General features: G+C 43.9%; 1 long non-coding RNA gene across 2 annotated transcripts in view; it reads left to right on the forward strand.

Annotated features, from left to right (window-relative positions):
- The window catches only part of LOC128113502 (uncharacterized), a 303,408-nt gene that overhangs the window by 282,074 nt on the left and 3,384 nt on the right, over window positions 1–17,950 (forward strand). The window contains exons 4-7 of one of the 2 annotated variants that reach the window (XR_008219508.1): window positions 2,373–2,524; window positions 6,075–6,423; window positions 7,595–7,677; window positions 7,842–7,968. This is a non-coding gene — a long non-coding RNA (uncharacterized LOC128113502). Of the gene's footprint in view, window positions 1–2,372; window positions 2,525–6,074; window positions 6,424–7,594; window positions 7,678–7,841; window positions 12,690–17,950 lie in introns of those variants that run through there. The other variant, XR_008219507.1, reaches the window with a different exon arrangement.

A 17,950-nucleotide genomic window follows, 5' to 3' on the forward strand; every position in this document is an offset into this window, starting at 1 on the left:
GAAGTTTTCTGTTTCACAAACAAATGAATAAAAGGCAACAGCAAAGATTCTTAGTGCCCAAGTCAGTGTGATTGTAAGTCAAATGCAGGGATTTTTCTTTTGCATTTTTTTCTCTATAATCTTCCTTTCCCCTCATCCTTCCCATCCTGCTATACCCATTTTGGAATTTAGACTGCGAACACCAAAGGAAATGTATTATCAACCACGTCCAGAAGTAATTGTCACTGGCTTCCCAAGAACTTAGCACTCTGAGTCCCTGCTCCGTTGGGTGGGTTTGTTTCTGTCTCTGAACACGTCTGCTTGGTGCTACAGAAACATATCACCAACCCCCAAGGACCACCCCAGACCCAACCGCCACACTCTGAACATCCCCACTTCCATTAGTAGCCCCAGACCAAACTCCCCACTTCAAAACTTAGTGAATTTTAGTCTCAGGAGACTTTCCCGTCTGTGCCTATGTTGAGCTTCGGATTGAAAAGCAAAGCCCCTCAAAGCGTGATTAGAGAGGGACCAGGAAGGACAAGTGGAGAGGAAGTCTTTCGCCATGCCCCAAGCACATCCCTTTGGGTGTCTATGTCAAATGCAGACAAGTGGAAACGTGTTCAGTTTTGTGTTAGGTAATTTTGTCATCCAGTCTCTGACTCAGACATTGGAATATGTCTGACAATGGGAAAAGGATATACTAAAATAATCTCAAGTGAGTTTGAAGGGAGTTTTGAGCCATCAAAGAAAGCACTGAGGGCCTCCAGATGACTATTTTAAAGGACAATCCTTCCTAATATGGGAGTTTTGATATTTTTTAAAGATACGTATGAGTTTTTGCTGTCTTTGATGTAACATTTTGTGTTCACTAAAGGTTGTCAGAATGTCACTGTAGCTAACGTGAACACTTGTGTATTAAAGTGAGCTTCCAAAATTTGACTTTTAGTAGGGTGTTGTGGAACTCTGCGTGTGTGCATGCAATCGTGCACACCCATACACATACAGACACGCAACATTCTGTTAATCAGTACAGGTTCTCCAAAATTAATGAATATGCAAAATTTACCACCAATTTCTCTTATTCCCTAAATTTTCTTAGAAAAACAGTCTATACATTTTATATATGTAAAAGTATTAATGTGTATACATATGGATATAGATTTAAGGGAAATATATTTAAATCTTTCTAGTTTAAAGGATGCATAGCACCAAGGGAAAAAAGTCTATCTGAAGCATTTATCTAATTATTCTTTATCAATAAAAAAATCAGGAGTCAGATATCAGGGTAAGAACCTGAGTGATCCAGAATCAACGGAGAATCCACCAGTGGCCTCCTCTCTCTTCCATTCCTCAATCCAAAAGGGCTGAGATCTTGTCTCAGCCCTGCCTTACTACTTCCTGTCTCTTATCGGTCCTCAGTCCTCCAAGACCTCTATGGTTAATTTTGGTCAGCCAGAGGCTATCTCTGCCCTCTGACTCAAAGCAAACTTTATTGTCAGAATTCAATCAAAATGTCACACAACATATATCATTCAAAAGAAACTTGAAGAAACCTTCCTAAGCACTTTTTAGGGTGGCATTTTGAGCTGGCTTGGGTTTAGTCATGATTAAAAGCCAGGATGCTAGGACATTGACCGGAATTATATCCATGACTCAGAGCGGTTACATGAAGCTTCTCCTGTTGATGGTTGCTGTCAATACTCAAACGTGTGACAGGTCACTCCCTGATATTAGACTCTTCGGATCTCTGTCACTACATTTCTTTACCATATCCTTGAATTCAGTTTCTCTTCTTCCTACCTCATTCTATGCTTCCCACCCCCTGAGTCCCTCATATGAAAACTTTTTGCAAGAGATATTTAAATGACACCCAATTGGGTCTCCTTTCATTTCTGCCTAATTCTGTGGCCACCATCTTAATAAGGCCATGCCAAATCATTTCTATTGTCTCATCAATACAGCTGAATGTTCACATATCACCCTGGGAAAATGTACTAGTTATTGAGTTGTCTCCCAAGTCATGATACAACGAGGTTCAGTGGCCTATTGAGCAGGAAGCATGGTTAGCCATGGTTGCTCTCTTGTTTTTATGTTTCTGTTGTTTTTCTCATTACTATGACAAAATGCCTGAGATGAAGCCATTTAAAGGAGGAAGGGTTGATATTGGCTTGCAGTTCGAGGCTGTGGTCCATCATGGTGGGAAAGCATGGAACACAAGGCCACTAGTCACATGGCATCTACAGTCAAGAAACAGAAGCAAATGATGGCACTCTGCTCCTTCTCTTCTTGGACTGACTTCAATCTGGGACCTGAACACATGGGGTGCTGCCACCCAAGCTTACTATGGACTTTCACACCTCAATTAACCCAGTCTACAAACTCTCTCACAGGTGTGCTCAGAGATACGATGCCAAGGAGATTCAAGATCCTGTCAAGGTGACCATCGAGATAAACCATTACAGTCAGAGAGAACAGCCAGCCTCTCCACCACCTGCATTTTTCCATGTTGTAGACAGGCAGCTCCAGCAGTGTCAGGAAGAAGGTAAGTGTCCTATTGATTTCCCTAGTCCTGTTTTCGAGAATCCTCTTTGTCCTGTGATCTCTGTCTTCCAAAGACAGCCTCTCTGTGATTAGCTCCAGTGCGCTGTGTGTGTAGGGGGCAGGGTGAGAGCTAAGTGAGCCAGTTACTCTGGAATTGTGATCTTTGGCCATTGATTGGTGGTAAATAGGGAATGTAGGACACAGGGAAAAACAAAAAAGATGGTGTAGCTCAATAGTGTGACATCTGGAGCGGAAGGAAGCTGCATGGTAGATAGTGGTGGTGAGCTGTAGGAAAGGCAAGGAATACTCTTTTATTCTGAGCAAACCCATTTAAAAAAAAGCAGATCTAAACCTTGAGAATGAGAGGTTCAAAGTCACTTCCTTCTTTTTCCTGTGACTCAGTCTTTGGACCAGGCTACTGTCCTTGACCATTTCTTCCTTGAAGTGGTTTCCTTTCAAGAAGATTTGCTCTCCTTTCTGGAAGTCCCCAGTTAACCCTGTGCCACAGACCCACCAAGCCTGTTCTAACAGGGACATGGGCAGCTGGTAAGATGTCCCTCTCAACATCATATCCTTGCCACTCCATCTTGCTCCAAACACAAGCCTAACTGCATGGGCTGCCTGAAAACCTGGAAGCTCCTCACCATCCTTGCTGAAGAGTTCAAACACTGCCCTCTTGGCACCCCGTGGAGATCAAAGAGTGCGATTGCAGAATGGGATGGTGGTGGGCCCTTGTTGTGTTTCCGAGTTCCATTTCAAATCCTCTGAAACATATCAAAATACACCCACAATGTACACTAAAGTTACTATTTTTACTGTAAAGAAACCTGAAGAAAACCTTTTATTTTCTTTCCCTTAAGTTTTTGAGTTTCCTTATAGTATTTTCATACATATGCATCCTTGTTCATCTCACATCTGCTCCCCTGCTACTTCCCCCAACCTCTCTCCCTGCTTCCTGAAAATTTCTTATATAGTTTTGTGCTTTGATATTATTTTACTTCAGATATTTATGATCATTTATAATCTGAGGTTTTATTGTTATTGTTGTTATCTCTTTGAGACACGTCCTCACACTATAGTCCAGGATGGCCTGGAACTCACTATTTAGGCCAGGTTGGCTTCAACCTCACGGCAATCCTCCTGCCTCAGCCTATATTATCTTTTAAGACTAGTCAGCAATCCCAATGACTGGTTGACCTCTTTCTGCACTGACTAATACCGTCACCTTTCTCCAATAGCATGTTCCATCTTGGAGAACTGCCTAACTTCTCTGTAGCCTTTGTCTACTTATCTGCAACAAAAGGAACATCCTCCTCACTTGCTTTCATTACATTTTCTGTCTGTCACCCATAGTCACCTTCTACAAGTTGCCTTTTTTTTTTCTAGCCATTGGATAAGATATCCTTACCAGTATCAAGAAATTCATGTTTCAGTCACAATCATACTCAACGTAAACAGTAGAAAGAGGACTGGTTTCTTTCCTATCCTTTAATATAGTTCTATGTGTACAAAGCTCTTGTAGTTTTTATGTTAAATTTGTCCTGAGGTGCCCAATGGCTTTTGTTGCCTTTTATATTTATATCTGTTTAAGTCCCCAGCGGTATAGGAATGGAGTGAGCTCATTATATTTATCTTAATGGGTCCTTACAGATTTTAGTAGTGTACATCATAAACAAGATCAGGTGTCTCGAAATGTACTACTAAAAACTGTACCTCCCGAGCACATGGAACCAGCTGCAGCCCATGAAACGGAGAAGCGATGATACCTTTCTGGGCAGAGACAATGGGAAGCTCGTGTGTGAAGCAGGCTTGGATGCCCCCTGTGGAGGTGGCAGGCCGGAGTTGATGAACCACATCATGGTAGAGAGTCACTCAAACCTCATCCCTGAGAAAGAAAGAAATCGGCTTTGTATTGTGTTAGTGACATTTCAGGGTTAGATGTTTCCTCAAAGATAGCCCAGCCTCTATTGACCAACATAGTTTGTCTCTGGATTCCCTAGGAACTCTTTTTTTTTTTTTTTTCCAGTGTGGACCATTACAGTAGCCATGAATAATGGCAATTGGGTTTCTTTTGTTCTAGTTCTTAGGTAATTAAATTTTTGTAAATGTTAAACGTCACAATTAATGAAGTTGACACAGTGTCACAGTTTGTGGCTCTTCACCTCTGGGTTTGTTCATTTTGATTTGCAGCTTTCCCCCAGTGCTCTTTCAGGTCCCAGACGTTTGTGGAGGCCTTACAGAGCCGAGAGGCCACAGGCTCCCTGCTGAGACTATCTAAAGGTTAACAGGGCTCTGATTAGGCTGCCCATTGTTACATAACATCATCTGGGGTGGGGTGGGGGGTCTGCAATCCCCAGTGAGAATAATGTAACAGGCACCAAGAGCTCCAGCTGAGGTGAGTCACTTAGACCCAAACAACAATAGCACTATAGGGAAGCTCACAGATTAATGCTGGCAAGTCTCCCTTTTGTCTCATCCACCTTCCCGTTGGGAGCAGAATCATTAGTTTGTACCTTCCTTCTCCTACCTCTAGAACTCTGATGAGATCCTGACTATCTTATTATCATTTCAGCGCTGTAGGGATGCTGCAGTTCAGAAAAGTCCAACATAATAAACACTGATCTTATAATATATATATATATATATATATATATATATATATATATATATATATATGAATTGGAGGATGGTAACTTGCTTTAAAAAACGGTTCCTTGCCCCACAAAATGAATTCAACTTTGGTCTCCCTAAAATAGCCCACTCCCTTGGTGCATGTTAAATATAATTCAATTTACAAAAATTCGATTTGCATATAACCTTTTCTGCAGCACATCCATTGTGCAAAGCAATGTACACTTGTAATTGGCTGCAAATTGCCAGGAGACCACGCTTGCACATATTGTTCCTAGATGTGCAATTTTTTTCTTAGTCTCCACGGGATGGCGGGGGGAGGTGTGGAGTGGCTGAAATTCTAGTTGTTCATCTGATCCCATTGGCTATGCTGAGGAGGGAGATTCGTCAATTATTTGGAGGCAGCATGTGCTATGTGCAAATCAATGCTGCGCATTTAGAAATAGGAAATGACTGAGCACGGACTGCCCGGCTGCGACGGTGACAACTGAGGACGTCGGGAAGCCCTCTTTATCTCGGTTGCCTGACAGGCATCAGGAGGAGAAATGAAGCCGAGGACAACTCACAATAGTGGCTAGGCTATCGCTTTTCCCCCACCAGACACTGAGCCTGGACCTTCCAAGGAAAACAGCAGTGACCCGAGCCATGTGAAGAAAGAGAGAGCCACAGCTGAGTCAGTAGCTCCAGTGCCCTGCCCTGGGAGCATTCGGGGCACAGGAATGTGGTCAAGACATTTAGCAAAGATGGGAGCAAGGTGGAGGTGGGATGGGAGCATTTTCTCAAACGTCTTGCAAGAGGCACAAGTGGCATTTTCCCCCCCAGCAAATTAGATTATTGCCGATGATGCCAAGTCGCATTTAAAACCCCTTTTCAACCTGAATGTTAAAAACCCTGCCTAGCACATCTTGCTCTCCTTTCAGAGATGGTACCCAACTCCTGCGATGATGCTACTGCCTCACCTCCCAGTGCCTCAAGCCTGGCCTCTTCTCTTCTGATTAGGAGTCTCCCTTGAGGATTTCACCTGGGCCGCTAACAACTCTGGCTCCTGAGGCTAGCCTGCAGGGTGTGTCAGACACCTGGGGAGAGCCAGGCTCCTCCCTCCGGAGACCTAGGCTGTCCCTGCCAGATCTTGGGAGAGACACTGAGAGGAGCTTAGCGATGCCTACCTAGACTTCATTTTTTTGCTGGAGGGAAGCACTCCGAAGGCCCCTATGTGGCTGAGAAGTCTCTCACAGTCCCTGAAGGCAATGCTTGGCTCCTGGATCTGAGGTGGGTGTTATAAATTGCCTGCCATCGACTCCCTGGAAGCAGATGAGGTGCGCACATCAGCTAATAAGCAACAATGATTTGCAAACTGAAGTTTCTGTTGAACCAAGTGAGAACACTGGAAAGTTGGGAAACTGTGCTTGGGGTAACTGCTTTAAAGTTTTGTTGGTTTTTTTTATTTTTATTTATTTATTTATTTATTTATTTATTTATTTATTTATTTATTTATTTATTTATTTCTGTTTTTTTAAATGGTTTTAACAATCCTCCTGTCTCAACCTTCCACATGTTGGGAGTATAGGCTTGAATTCAAGCACTGTACCCATTTCCAACAGAAAATTACTGATTTGGCCAAATTTCTTTTCGCTGTACCAGCGGGTGGGGCACTGGATGTCTCCACACTGTGTCATCAGCACAGATCCCCACGATGGTGACCCTAGAGGTAGACAGATCACAATCTGCAAGGTTGTCCTGGGCAGTGCTGGCCCTGGGATGACTAGGGCTAACGTGTTTTTAATCAAGTTTGATTTCAAGGGAAGGAAATAGCTTTGTGAGCACACCCACTCAGTTCTTATACTTATTTAGCTCCCTATACTCAGTGCTACCCTGGACAATACACACAGATCTCCAAGCAACTGGCCAGCTCTATCCACAAACTGAGGGTGGAAATGAAGTAACAGGCTGAGCTGGCAGTGCCCAGTTCCTTGTCCTCAGGGTAAATGTAAAGTGCCCTGTCCTGTCGGTGCCGCTTAGACATGGACATGTCCAACAGCCAGGCGGGACAGGTCAACATTTATCCCTTTTTCATCTGCTTTGGTCCTGGAAGCCAAGGGCAACATGTGAAACCGAAGACCAGAGTCACTGCTTCGTGGTCTGAATGGGGCCTTTATGTGAAGGGTTGGATTGCTAAACCCTGGTCAGATGCAGGTACCCCAAGTCCCTCTTATAAGAGGGTCCCTGTGTTCTTCCTATTCACATCCAAGTTGCTGCCACTAAGAGTGAGGGTAGACAGGAGGTGGGTGGGGAAGAGGTTGGAGTGGATGAGGGCAGATGGGTGCCTTCTGTTCTCAAGGAAATGTTGATAGGAAATGGGAGAATAAAGAGTCAGAATTTGAAGTCACGGTTTCTATACAGACAGCATTTTTGTGCTTGCGTTTCCTTTCATTTCTACCAGTGTATTTGATGAAGCCTACAAGCTCAAAGGGGAAGAGAGCCTGCCCAGCAGAGGCCACTGCATCATGAAGCACCAGTGACCAGGTAAAAGTCCTCTCCAAAGGTTTTAGAATGTGGAAAGTCAGAATTGGGTCTTAGGCGTCCTCCTTATTTATGCCCATTAGGCACATAGACTCCAGGATCTTCTGGATTAAGTCCTTGGAATTTCACCTGAAGAAGCTTTTTTTTTTTTTTTCTCTCTCCACTAGATGCATTAGTCACAGGGACATGGTGCACTTCAGAAGCCTCCTCTACCCTGCTTTCTTCCGGAGAAGCATGGAATAAAGCCACAGAACACTGGAATAATGTCCCCTTATGGCCAGTGGAAGGACATATGTAAGAGATCCTTTTCTTTTCAGGTTACCTAAAGAGCCTTGAACATCAGGCTGTACTTACTCAGACCCAAAGGTCACACACAAGAAAGAGACGGAACGTAAGACCCACAGAACTTCAAGGCATCCTCAGCTTTAACCATCTCCAGCTCCCCTCTGCCACTTAGCTGTTCAGGATCATGCTTACTATTCTGGTTTCATTATATTTTCAGAGCTTAACTGCCCTCTTGTCTCTTTATACACATAGAACAAAAATGATGTGATCTGTCAGAGCAGTGCCCATCAGGCAGGGCACATCTCCCTGAACTACAAATAATAAGTGGAGGATTTTTTAAGGATACTTGGAAGCTGGAGGTTAACTCAGAGGTAGAAGATGCAAAGCCCTAGGTTCAACCTTCAATGCTGCAAAATAAATGAAATTTTAAGAAGTGTTTGGGAAAATCTGTTTCCCCTTATCAAGAAATTAAATTCAGATACAGACATAAGGGCTGGAGAGATGGGTCAGTGGTTATGAGCACTGGTTGTGTTTCCAAAGAACCCAGGTTCAATTCCCAGCATCCACATGGCAGTTCACAACTGTCTGTAACTCCAGTTCCAGGAGATCTGACACCCTCATACAGACATACATGCAGGCAAAACCCCAATGTACTTTAAATAAACAAATATTTTTTTAAAAAGATATGGACATAAAAGCACTTTTTAAAACTGTGACACACAGCACTATAGTTTGCCATGACTTGAGTATTCCCCCAGCCTTTTAAATATTAGGAGCTTGGTTTTCAGTGTGGCAATGTAAGAGGTAAGAGAACCTTTTGAAGTATCTTAGTTCCAGATCACTGGAGGGATTGCCCTTGAAAGACACTGATATGTTCCTCTGAGATGATGCTCACAAGAAAACTCAAGGATCAAGTCCCCAAGTAGCATCTAGTCAAGCATTGGAGGGCATTCTGTTTAGGCATGGCTATGCCATCGGCTACCCCGAAGCTTAGAAGCTATAGATAACCTATCAACATGTCTGACAGTTCTGTGGTCAGCCCCTTTGTGTTCACTCAAACTGTATCATCCCACTATGGTGAGATGGTAACTGGAGTTGGAGTCACCTGAAGACTCAATAGAGCTAGAAGTCCAAGGATGACCATTGGTGACTATTGGTGCTGTCAGCTGGAGCTGCTATGTGTGTTCTCATTGGGTGGTTTGGGCTTCTTAATATTGCCAGCTCATTCCGAGAGAGGGTGCCCTAGGAAGTGTAAAGGACCAGGAGGAGATTGCAGACTTTTTTATGCTTGGAGTGTAACGTTCGCTGGTGTCATGTGTGGGCAACAGCAAGCCACTGAATCTTCTAGCTCCCAGAACCAGAAGCTCCATGATGCATAAATGAGGAGAGATGTGACTCAATGCAGGGGGCCATCTTTGAAAATGATCACAGACAGGCATTAATGAAGCTGGTTCTATATTGGGGCTGATTTTATATGTATAGAGTTTTTAAAGCAGCTCCTCTCCCTTCAGCCTTCCCCAAGGTAAAATATTATGAAGAGATCATATGTGAACTCCCCAATAAATTAATGCCTCCTTATAAAGCATGCTAGTATTATTAGCCTGCCTCATCATTTCCACCTGGGGTCCACAGAAGACACATATAATATTACATGTACCTCAACAACAAAACTTCATTAAGTCTATTGAATAACACAGACATTCAAATTTAGTGCAGATCAAATCCTATTACAAATGAATTGCATTAGATTGTCTCCAAAACAAAACAAAACCAGTGGATCCAGATATTTCCCAAACCCTACTTCCTTCAAGCAAATACTTCATATAAGCAATGTGGAGGACCAGCAAAGAAGAAAACAGCCCCTGAGGTTTGCAAGGGTGGGACTTGGACTCCTTTTCTTTTAGTCTTAAGTTCCAACATCTTAAAATCTAAAAGAAATGCTTGTAGGATTCACAAGTGTGAGCTGACTGGAAAATACTTAAATTATAGAAAGAAATTGCTTCTTCATTCTCCCATCAGGCTCTCCTCCCAGACCCTAGCATGGGATCCATTCTATTCTTTGACAGGGATTTGGTGTACTCACAGTGGGAAAGTCTGGCCAAAAGCAGGAAGCCTCGCCAACACCAATAACCTTTGGCACTGGAGGAGTAAATTCTGCATGCATGTGTGGATGGCTGTTAGGTAGCTTCTTGCCCCTGTGACAACAGACCTGAGAAAACCAGCTGAAAAGGGGAAAGATCTCATTTTTCTCACGATTTCAGTCCACGGTCAGCGGCGTCTGTTGCTGACCTTAGACTTGCAGTGAAACTGAGATATCATGTAAGGGCATTGTGGAAGAAAGCTGCTCACCTCCTAACATCCAGGAAGCAGAGATGAGGTGGGTGGATGGGGATAAGATGTATCCTTTAAAAGCCATACCCTCACCAACCTCCTTCTTCCAATCAAGGCCATCTCCCATGGTTTCCAATACCTGCCAATGGTTTCCTAAGTTATGAATCCATTGATTACAACCCACTGATTACATCAGAGTCCTCGTGATCTAACTATCTCTGAATCCTGCTGTGAGACGAAGCCTTTAGTATATTTGCCTTTGTATATAAGCCTTTGGAGACATTTTCTATCCAACCAGCAGCAAGTCATTTCCCCGAGTTAGGCCCTTGCTTTATTTTGCATAAGTGCTCATTTTTCTTAATAATTTTCTACTTACAGTTGCTTCACGGTCTTAAGAGCTTAGGTCACATCTAGACCTATGGATGGCAAGCCATCGCTTAATAAAGACACTCCCAGAAGTTATCCCAGGCCTTCCCCCCACCCACTGAACCTCTGCTAACCACTCCCAGTTCCGTGTCAGGTGGCTTGTTCTTTCCCAACGAAGCTCAGAACATTCCAGCATTCCATTTCAACCCACAGACCTCTACCTTCCTTCCTTCCCTTTGGCCAGTACACACATGGGCAAAAGAAGGAGGATGCCTTTTTACAGGAAGTGGCTGGACACCAATCTGCCTGCTCACACAGGTTCCCAAAATATACTATATCTAAAACTGGAGCTCCCCAAGACAGACACCATTTGTTCAAGCCATCCTCATGTTATCTCCCCATGTGAATTCAGACATTTCTATCCCTGTCTCCATTAAAGAATCCCATTTCCTACCCTCCTCCTTAGTCCACTGCCAAACTAACCTCATTCATGCTACCAGAAGTTAGTTAATCGACTGCTTTGTTTTGTCTCACAGTTAGGCGCCATATGTACTACATTATTTGTGTTTGGGTTTTCTCTAATTTTGTCTTAAATGTAGCAAGCATGGGCTGGGAATCTGTTGAAATTCCAAGACTCTGCAAAGCTGTAGAGACACAGAAATGCACATAAAAGGAGGCAGAGTTGGGGACAGTACTTCCCCGATGGGCATAATCTTTTGGTCTCTCCTGTGCTTGTCCTGTTGATGCTGGTAGGTTATCAGCACTGGGAAAGTAAGAAGCAGGCCTCTGTTTCTATTTGCCTCTCTCCTTTCAACACAGCAGTACAAGGCTCTGCTCACAGCGGACACTCCGTGCTGATATCTGGATGGTCAATGGTCCTAGATGAGACTAATCAGGCTAGAGGGTCCCTCTCTTCCAAAGGATGTCTCAAAGTGTTGAGTAGAGATTCACAAGACCCTATGGAGCTAAATGGAGAAAATGGTCCTGAACTTCCAAAGCATGTCACGTAGGTTCTAGCCTCACGTGCAGTAAGAAGCTTGCCTTTCAAAATTGTTGCTTTGGCTTCAACCACTTATGAGACCCATGGCAAAAGCATGTTCTAGTACCTTTCTAGTATATTCCTAAATGACAAATTTGACTTTAAGAAGGTGGACAGATTTAAGATTGCCGCTGTGTACCTGTCATAGACCACTCATGCCGCTGCAACAGAAGAGCAAAGACTGGCTGATTTATTAATGAACAAAATTGCATTTCTTCACAGTTCTGGAAGCTGGGAAGTCCACTGTCTAGTCATGGGCAGCTTTGGTATCTGGTAAGGACATGGTCTCCATTCCCAAGGTGGTGTCACTGCGTCCTCTGGAGGAGAGGAATGCCTCACCCGGCAGAAGAGCTAGAGAGGAAAACCATGTTACTAAGGCATTAGATTCATCCATTGAGGTAGAGCTCCCATGATCCCATTGCCTCATCCTAAAGACCTCACCTCTATTACTATTGACAATGAAATCTATTTTATTTATTTATTTATTTATTTATTTATTTATTTATTTATTTATTTATGTGCACATGCATGTGTACATGTTTGTACCTGAAATGGCACACATAAATGTGGAAATTAGAGGAAAATAGTTGAGTCAGTTTTCTCCTTCTGGGAATTAAACATCAAGAACTTGAACTTTGCTCATAGAATCCCTCCTCTCTCTCATCAATTGGACTCCTGGAGCTCGGCCTGGCATCCGGCCGTGGATCTCTGCATCTGCTTCCATCAGTTACTGGAGAAAGGCTCTATGATGGCAGTTAGGGTATTCACTAATCTGATTACTGGAGTAGGCCAGTTCAGGCTTCCTCTCGACTATTGCTAGTAGTCTAAAGTGGGGTCGTCCTTGTGGATTCCTGGGAACTTCCCTAGCACCTGTTTCTCCCTATCCCCATGATGTCTCCATTTATCATGGTATCTCTTTCCTTGCTCTCTCACTCTGTCCCTGTACCAGGCTCTGCTAACTCCCCATGGGAGACCTTGCCTTGGAGGAGGTGGGAATGGGGCGTGGGTTGTGGGGGAAGGCTGGGGGGGCGGGAGGAGGGAGAAGAGGGGGATCTATTGTTGGTATGTAAAATGAATAGAAAATTTCTTAAAAACAAAAAAATGATAGTTAGATCTCAGTTTTTTTCTAATTTTAAAAATAAAAGAATTTCCTTAAAAAAATAACTTTAACTTCTTCCTTGGGTCATTTCACTAGCCCCATGGCAATTCAATTTCAATGTCAGATTTATAGAAGTCAAACACTCAAACTAGGGTATTAAGTCATCTTTTATCTCTTGCCACAGAACAGTGGTTCTCAACCTTCTCAATGCTGCTTTCAACACTTTAATACAGTTCCTCATGTTGTGACCCCCAACCACACAATTATTTTCATTGCTACTTTGTAACTGTAATTTTGCTACTGTTATGAATCATAATATAAATAGCTGTGTTTTCCGATGGCCTAAGGCAACCCCTGTGACAAGGTCAGTGGAGCCTAGAGGGGTCACAACCCACATGTTGAGAACCACTGCCTTAGAACATTGTGTTGACTTCAGAATCCTGAATAGAAGTGGTTAAGGGGCAGCTTACCCAGCTGGCCTGGCCCAGTCGAGAGCAATAGTTAATCTTGGCAACTGTTAATTTTTATAAAGATTAGCTTTCTTCTTCTTCTTCTTCTTCTCCCCCCACCCCAACAATGTTTTCTTGAAGTATATTTGGCTTGTGAACCCCATACTTATATGTGTTTGGGGGGAAGATTGACAGCCCTGCCTGTAATATGACCTCTGCTGAGACATTTTCATAAAGGGCCTTGATGTACATTTCCACACTCTTTCTGCTGGCATGCAGAAGCCTCTGAAAGGTGTGTGTGGTCTCTGTGGCACTTATTTAGGAACTTCTGGCCTTCCCCAAACACGACAGAGCCCCTATATGCTAGTCTCAGGGTATGGTGAAAAGCTTGCCTTTTTAGATTGTTGTTTTATTGATCATGGTGTATGACAGTAATTGCCCTTTCAGCTTTATGCATTTTAATTACTTGCTTTCTCCCTCTCTTTGAATCTCTGAGTGATGGGATCACCAAGGGTGCAACTTTCGAATAATTCCAATAAAGAAATGAGCCAGTTGTGGTGCTGGTGAAGTGGCCCTTTTTATCAGGCCGGCTCCAAAATGAAAAGCACTCTTAGGAGAGAGGCTATGAAAACAGGGCTCACATTTTTGCTGGCTTGGGGGTGTGCATCAGAAGAGCCCACTCAACAAAGGCAGGGAGGCCACAGTGTGGGATGCACATGTGTGCCTGTGGGCTAGTGCTCATGAATGCATCTGTGCAGTCCCCTCCCAGAGACCGCAGCAGCAAGGCTCTCTGCCTTCACCAGAGGCCCATCCAGGACAAGGAGCACGTTAAAGCAAAGGCTGTCTGCTCTCCATGCTCACAAAGGAGCTGCCATGTTTCCAGAGCAGGTTCTTCTTTTCCTTCTATTAATTATTTTTTCTATCTGCTGTGACAAAATATCTGACGGAAGTGAATTAAGTAACTCAAACTTGGGTTCACACTTTGAGAACAGGATCCATTTAAACTCATAGGAACGGGGAGGGAAAACTCAGGACATGGCCTTGACTTGCCTTTCGTGATCTTAAGGTTGGTCTCATCTAAGCCAAATATGTGCATATGCATGAGTGTGTGTGTGTGTGTGTGTGTGTGTGTGTGTGTGTGTGTGTGTGTGTGTGTGTGTCACATGCATGTGAAGCCAGAGGTAAATGTCAGATACTGCCCAGTAGGCTTGGCTGGCTGGTCATTGAGCTGCAGCGGTCTGTATGCCTCAGTTTCCCCAGCTCTCACTTCCCCAAGCCTGGCATTTTTGTGTGATTTCTAGGGATCAAGTATCTCAGGTTCTCTTGTTAACAATGTAAGCACTTACTTTACCAACTGAGCCATCTTCCCAGACCCCCAGCTACTTTTCAGAAATTATTCTTTCATTCTGGATTATTCTCTGTATTTGTTTCATCAAGAATCAATACAGGACTCTGTATTAGTTATAACGATCATTATTTCCTTTCTTAAAACTGTTGTGAGGTACCCACCAGAGAAGACCGCTCAGGCACAGACTCAAGTCAATAGAAAGTCTCTATTGGCTGAATGGAAACTACAGGGCCTGTTCTGGCCTGAGCGCAGTCCTGAGCCTTTCTCAGGGTGAGCTCTTGAGCGCAAAACCACATCCCTCATTGACACACTCCAGTTAGCAAGAACAGTTAGCCAGGAGCATAACTACAGAAGCCAAAAAGCAGGGTTAGCACATTGAGGGACTTTCTCAAAACCATGGACTTTGAAGGTTTAGGTCTTTGTTCTTAATTTTGCAGGTGTTGATGCCTACATGCTGGGTTCCAAGGCCTGAATGGTACTTCCATCATGGAGTCAGTTGTGCTAAGGTCTGGGGGTGGGGGTGGGGGGGCTGTAACAAAACACCTCTTTAGAAACTGATTTTCTTAGATAATTTTGGGGAGCCAACTCATTACGCTGTGACTTGAGCACATGTATGTCCATACACAAGAGGCCTCAGCCTGAGGAATTCAGTCTCTGGGGCTAAGGACAGCCGAGCGAATCTCAGTAAGGCAGGACGCTTCGCCATGCCAGGTCTCGGACCCACTGACAGCTTCTTACACACAGAGCTCACTCTGGAATTGTGGACTTTTGTTGTTGTTCTTGTTTTGTTTTGTTTCTTGCATGTGTTTGGTATGCTTGGTGCATGGATTCTGTGTAAGATGTGGATGGTGACGGTGACGGTGACTAGCCCCCAGTTCACAGATTAGGAAACTGAGCTCCAAAGCTGCACCACTGTTGACGCTGGGCAGAAACTTACTTTACTCCACAGCCTGTATTTCCCTCATTCATCTCTCTCTCTCTCTCTCTCTCTCTCTCTCTCTCTCTCTCTCTCTCTCTCTCTCTCTCTCCTCTTTCTTTTTATTAATTATTTAAATTTAATTAATTAATTTTGTTAATTTATTAATATTAATTCTTTGGCGTTAAGAGAAGAAAAAAATCCTAGATTTACTGAAAGTATTGGAGGCGCTGCAATCAACACCCATAATATCCCTCTTAAAGCCACAGATTAAAGCCAGGAGCCTACGACTCAAACGTGGTCAGGAGTTGCAGATTGAAGGCTTTAGGACTTCGGGAAGAAGCCTTGCCTCTCAGGGATCCCACTACCCAACTGTGTAAGGCTTTCTCCGAAGTCCCTTCTTATTCTGCAGTTCCTGGAGCACACCTATGGGGACGTGTTCTTGTTCAGAATAGCTCTACCACCAGGAATCTTATGAAGCAATAAGGCTCAATTCCCCACAGCCACAGCATTCAGCCTCCCCACTTCCCGAAAGCATATGGCGCTGTGGATGCCTGCCAGGATGCTCTGTGAACGGAAGTGAAGAGTGAATGAGCATCAGCAGCCAACATGTTGGGTTTGTCCCTCTTGTTCTCATTACTGCGCGCGTCAGCAGTGCTGTACTCCGGAGTGGGAGTTGGTGCGTTTTTTTGCAGATGATTTCCAGGACCGGCGCTCAGACTCTGCACGGTCAATGATTTCCACTGTCTCCTCACAATGCTGCCCATCCGCCGCACTCTCGCACTCTGCTGCCTAGTCTTCCTTTGGCATTTCCTACTTCTCAGTGTCTCTGTATTTACTCTTACCACAGTGTAAAGTGGAGGGGCGGGGAGGGGGGAGTGGGGGGCAGAGAGAGAGACTCCATTGTGTCATGTTGACCCTGTTTCAGTGAAAGATGGCGACTCGGAGACCTGTTGACCTGTCTGTCTCCTGTGTGCAGTGGAAGAGTCTATGGAATGAGGAGGAAAAAAGGATGGTAGACATTTTTATTTTTAATTTTATCGGCTTTTCTATTCTTTCTCAGTCTTCTCCAGCTCTGACCCAATTTTGCCTTTTATTACGAAGCTAAAGACCTTGATTTAAAAAAAAAAGAGGAGGATGGGAAAGGAGGAAGGATATGGTAAATTAAGTTAGTCTCATGAGCAATCATTTTCATTTTGTACAGACTCCATCGGAATCCTAACATTCATGATACAAGCCTGAATTCCTTTTCTAAAAGCTCGGGCTTTTATTTGTTTGTTTTGCTATTTGAGAGGTGGTGATTAATTTTTCCCCCCTTAATCACAGGACATCATACAGGCACAAACATTGCTCTGTTGCCAGGCTGTGGTACCCCAGGCCAGAGGGAAGCCAAGTATAGAGATGAAAGAAAGGCAGGAATGAGGCTCATGAATGCCTCAGAATTCTGTATTCTCTTTTTCTCCCCAGGGGAGGGTGGGCCCATCCAGGGCTTGCCAGGGTCACGAGGAGCTCGCCCAGCAGATATTTGCTCCCCAGGGCTTCATCGGAGACCAGAGTAAGGCAGGTAGACAGAAAGTTGATCTGTGACAAAGTTCTAATCAGTGATGCAAATTGCAAATAGTCTTGCCAGCTACAAATGACACTCAGCTTAAGTGACACCAAGATATAACCATTGTAGATGGCCAGCGTTGCTGGAAGGAGTACCCGTCGACTGAAGTGCACACACTCAGTACCATAAGGGCAGTGAGCAATGTTGCTCCTTTGGGTGGGGTAACTTGTTCCAAATCCGTGAAACAATGAGCTGCTCTTTGATGGGGGCAGGAGGAAGACAGTCAGCCCTATGTCTGTTTCTGTAATAGTTACCTACCAGAGTGAGTTCAACAGAGACCCAGGTGCCCTCGGAACACTGTGGCTATAGCCGTGAGTTCCATAAATGATAAAACACAAAGAGAAGGAAACGAAATTGGCTGGTCACTTCGCCCTGACTGCTGAAATATTGGCCAGCTTTCTGTTATTTCCTTAACTAGTGTGTGATCACTGGAATAATGAGTCTGGTCTCTGGTCCCCTTTGATTTGACTTGGCAGCCCCTGTTTGGAAGGGAGTCCTGGAATGTGTGTCTATTATACAACTGTTTATATTTGGATAGTTGAAGAATGCAGTCACAGAAAAAACAAAAAGGAAATAAATGGAGGTGACTAGAAAAAGCAGAACAAGACAAGACTCACGGTGGGAGGGGAGGGCTATAATTGAAATTGTAGCAATGGGAACTTTGGAGACTCGCAGCTTCAGAAACCCAGCTACTGTCCCAGGTGTCTAAGGAAAATATTTTTGAAGATTTTGTGACTTTCATAGAATATTTAATAAATGCACATTTTTAATATTACTATGTCCCATTTTAAGTTGAAAAGGGCTTATGAAGGCTTAATAGGATATTCGCTTTGA

This window comes from Peromyscus californicus, unplaced genomic scaffold, assembly GCF_007827085.1.
Source record: "Peromyscus californicus insignis strain IS unplaced genomic scaffold, ASM782708v3 Scaffold_18__1_contigs__length_77618521, whole genome shotgun sequence".
NCBI classification, from domain to species: domain Eukaryota; kingdom Metazoa; phylum Chordata; class Mammalia; order Rodentia; family Cricetidae; genus Peromyscus; species Peromyscus californicus.